Below are 5,078 nucleotides of genomic sequence, written 5' to 3'. Positions count from 1 at the left end.
AATCCCCTTTCTCACACCCAGGCAATGTGGGATGCCACAATCGAAGCAGATACTATTATACCACTTGGAGTGCGCCGTTACAAAAATAAACCCTTGCACATAATATTTACAAGAATGTGAAAGTTAAGAAGAGGAAAAAAAATCACACTACAAAAAAAAGATTATTTATTGACATAGGTTTACTGACGTGTCAAGTTGTCTGACATGTCAATAAACCCTCCTGACGGGGCAATCCTGACGTGTTTCAGTCGTGAAGAATGTGGGTGTCAAGAATTGGCAATTTCTGATGTGCCAAATATGGCACGTCAGAAATTCCTGACGTGTTAGATCCAACACGTCAGTATTTTCTGACGTGTTGGATTTAACACGTCAAAAATTATTCCTAACGTGTCAAAAAATGACACGTCAGAAATTCCTGACTTGTCATTTTTGACACGTTAGGAAATTTTTTGAAGAAATTTTTTGACGTGTCAAAAATGACACGTCAGAATTTTTTGACACGTCAGGAATTCCTGACACGCCATTTTTTGACACGTCAGGAATTCCTGACGTGTCATCTTTTGACACGTCAGCAAATTTGGTTAGTTTTTAATTTTTTTTTCCTCCCCCCCTATATTTTTTGTGAATTTTTTTCAGGACTATACCCGAATTTTGTATTACAATTAACCTGATATTCAATCTATTTATCAAATCCATGCAAATAATATACAATTTTTCCATCAAATAACATACATCATATCCATTAACATCAATCATAAACTATCCACCAAAACTAACTTCAACACACCAAAAATGGCTTAAATGTCTAATGGCCAACCACAAATAACATAATATACACCAATTTAATTATCTCTGTTATCATCAATAAAACTATCACAAATACAATTACATCAACAAAGTAACTTATACACAAGTGTGAATAGCCTCAAATGATCAACCAGACTATCGATCATTGACATCCATAGCATCCTCCCGATGATGTCTATTACCTGCAAATGATAATACAAACAATCATTGAGCCCGAATACAAACAATCACGTCAGTAACGTGAAAGAAAAATGCCCGAATATTCACCCAACTCAGTTGTTGATTCTTCCACAGTAAATGATATAACTAAAATAGGTAAAACGTTGAAGTTAGCAGAAAATTCATATAAAAAAAAATAGAAAAAAATTAAGTCAATATATATATGCATAATGGTCACAGAGCAATCATGAGAAAATGAACTTCATTTTTGCCATGGCAATTATGTGAGACATATGATCTTTTTCTTTTTTTCCATTGCAATTATAGAGCTTCCATATAGGTTATTAATGTTGGGGGTTCATGGAAGAGATGATAAACAAAAAGGAAAAGCACCCTCTCTAGAATTGAGTGCATTTATATCTATTTATATTTAGAGTTACAAAATTAAGTTTCTGAACAACTGTTCTTGATGATATTGATATGCATGTATTGCTTTGTTATTAGGTATTTGGTAAATTGTAGTTTGTTTTCTAAAGTTTGGCGTCCTTTTTTATACCTAATATTTGAAAATTTGGATTTTTTCACATTTTCAAACCACTAATTAATTTTTTAAAAACGCACTTTTTTATAACTCTAAATAATTATCTCAACCAACACTATTTTGGCCAATGGCAATGTTTAATTACTGTATGTTTGAAAAAATAAGCTTTTTTTGTTTTGTCAATAACAAAACAAGCTTTTTTGATTACATATAATAACAAAATATCGACTTTTGTAATTACATATAATAATTACTATTTTGGCCAATGGCAACCAACACTATTTTGGCCAATAGCAATTTAGAGAGAAATAAGCTTTTTTTGTTATGGTTCAATTACTGTATGTTGGAAAAAATAATTATCTAAAATAATTTCAAAATGAAATCAATTTTTATCCCCAAATACTTTATCTAAATGAATTGAATTGTGGTCGAGATTTGAGATTTTGGTGGTCTGCATTCATTCCTCCTCACCGTGCCCCTTTGCCATTTATTACTACCGCCTTGTACAGCTCTTAAAAAAGCTTGGCTCGTTAATTAATGAATCTAATTACATACTATTCTCTAGGTTTGGGTTTGGAAGTGCTGATCTTTAACATAAACATATTTTTAATATCAAACATTCTTCGACAGTGCAGGTGTCATTCTAATAGAATATTATTGTCACAAACCTTGATTCACTTAATCCAATCAGAATTATTATATAAAGTGGAAGATTACAGATGAAGACAATCATGGTTCCAGCACAGCAGAAACCTTAAAAGTCTCTTATAAACAAAGTGCCAAAAACAATCAAGGAACAAGCCAAAAACCTACAACACATAGAATCCCCCACATGTCCTTATCTTCTTCTAAAATCAGCTTGGATCCCATCCTTCCTTCTCTTTTTGACTGTCCCAGTCCAAGATATTGCTTTTCTTTTTTCTTTTTTATATATCAACAATGAAACAACAAAGACTAGGATCACATGGTGTTACTTTGATTTTAATTCAACTTTACTTTTTCCATTCAGAAACAAAAAAGAAAAGCTCCATAAATATTCCCCCCAACACTAAAGTGACCCATCTGGATAATAACTAATCTTTTTAATTTCTCCTTTTTACATTAGGAACCCAAAAAACACCTGCCACCACCAAGCTTTGAGATGATACCTATTATGTTCATAGGGCCATAAATCCTAGTCCCAACAATGCCATTTCCCATGAATAACTCTAAATAATTATCTCAACCAACACTATTTCATACTAGACCAAGTTGAGGCCAACAATTTGAAATATAAATATAATGCATGTAGCATTTTGATAATCTTCCTGTAATATTTTAATTTGTTGAGGATATTAACACATAGGAGTTTATATATATTCAAATCATATTATATTAACTACATAAAATTATGATATTCATCTACTGTGGACTTGATCGTTTCATACTCTCACACAATCACATACACTAGATTCTTAATATTCTACAAGGACCATAGTGGTTCATCTCATAATACAAATAAACACTTCAAATGCAAAGCTTTAACCCACATCCATCACCAAACCAACCATGATATATAAACCAAATTTAAGCAGGATTTACAACATCATTAATTATTGAGAATGACTACAATATATTCAAACTCTAAATTTAGAAGTTCACACACACACACACACACACACACATATATATATATATAGAGACAGTTCTAAAACTAAATTGACTATTAAAAAAAGTCATTACCTGATCCACTATCGACCGACGATCGCACCATCGCAACGGGTGGGGAAGCGTTGTCTGATGGGGTGTTAAACTGCATCATTTCCTCGAGTTGGCGGAAACGGGCGTCAAACCTTGCCTGACGTTCATCCTCCTGTTGAGCTACCTGTCGAGCTACCCGCTCATTGTTCTCAGCCATCTGCTCCGCCACTTGCTGAGCTACCCGCGCATTGTTCTCGGCCAACAACGCATCCATCTCTTCCTTGTGCTTCGCCCTTTCCGCCTCAAGCGCTCTATCAAGTGTGTCTTGTGATATCGTGGAGTGCCTGACGTTTTCTGACCGTAAACAAATTAATTCTAGCTAGGTTATTTTATAAGGTTGTTCTAATACATCTACTGAGCTAGGTTCGTTATGAGGACCCTAAATACAATAAGTATAGCTTAAATGTTGTTAGACTTTGGCATTAATTAGTAGGTGATGACATGCATGGGTCATACAACTCTTTTGTTTGGTGTATTTATTTATTTTTTATATGATATATATAAAGGTTAAAAGAATTTTGAGTGTCTTGCAAATATGGTAAATGTTTTCGTAATATATATTTTTGGTCCGGACGTTTCTTGGGTTATTGACACATTAGATTAATTTCTTTCATATTAATCACAATTTTAACAAAATTCCAACTAGGTTTTAGGTAATATTAATTTTAATGCGTTATATTTCAACTTGAACAAGCTTATAAGTTCCTCAAATTAACCAAAACTTTAATCTGTTTTGTATGGGTTTTTTTATTTGAAAAAATAATATCTGTTGGATAGAATGAAGTAAGAATCAAATTGAATACATTTTGCAAGTGTTTTAGGTTATGTGTTTAATTATGATTAGATTTGTTAAAAAAACTCAAAACAAAAGTGTGAAAAAAAAATAGTCTAAAAAACAAAGTCATGACTTTTTACTTATTCATTTGAAGTCTCTCTAAGTTTGACAAGGTTTGCACTTTTGCCAACTCTTTTTCTTGTTAAATCCATGTAATTCGGATTGAATCCTCCTCATGTGAATTTATAACTTACAAATTAATCCATAACGTTTATGGTTAAAAGAATATTAAAAAACTCATTAACTTTGAATATTAATTAAACAAAGTCTTAAATTAAATCTCTATAAATATTATATGTCACCACGCACTACACGTACTTAATTAGAAGGTCAAACGATATTGAAATGAATGATAGATTAAAATTGACATAATGTTTTATAAATTCCTTACTAATAAGCCAACCTTTTCATTTAAACAAACCCACAAAAAAAAAAAAAAAACAGAGTCACATTTAAAAAGCAATTATATTTTCAAACAAAAACCTACCTAGCATGAGAAACATCATTTTGCATGCATGTGCATATCCAACGTACAATAAGTAATTAATTAATAGATATTCCAAAAAAGAAAAAAAATTTCACCTCAATTAGATGCTCACAAATACTCAATCCCGTACATTATTGAAACATCATGCGAATATATGACAAAATAAAACAAAAAATTGATAAAACAACACAATGTATATATATATACCTGCAGGAGAGATGGAGGAGATTGGCAGAGCAGATTCGGCCGGAGAATCGCCGGAGACGGCAACGGCGAAGTGGAGGTGGCCGCCGGAGATGGGGAGTGAGCTAGCTAGCTAGAGAGAGTAGTACTGCCAGCTGAGAGATAGAGCTGACAGAGAGAGAGCAGGAGATGAGGAAGAGTGAGGGAGATTTAATTTTCAGATGAGGGAGGAGCTAGAAGAAAATGAAGAAGAAAAAATAGCTGGGCTGGCGGGAGAGAAGAGAGGAGTAATCAAGGGAGAGAGGGAAAATCACAAAAAAAAATAT

This window comes from Corylus avellana, chromosome ca1, assembly GCF_901000735.1.
Source record: "Corylus avellana chromosome ca1, CavTom2PMs-1.0".
NCBI lineage: Eukaryota > Viridiplantae > Streptophyta > Magnoliopsida > Fagales > Betulaceae > Corylus > Corylus avellana.
This window is presented reverse-complemented; position numbering follows the sequence as displayed.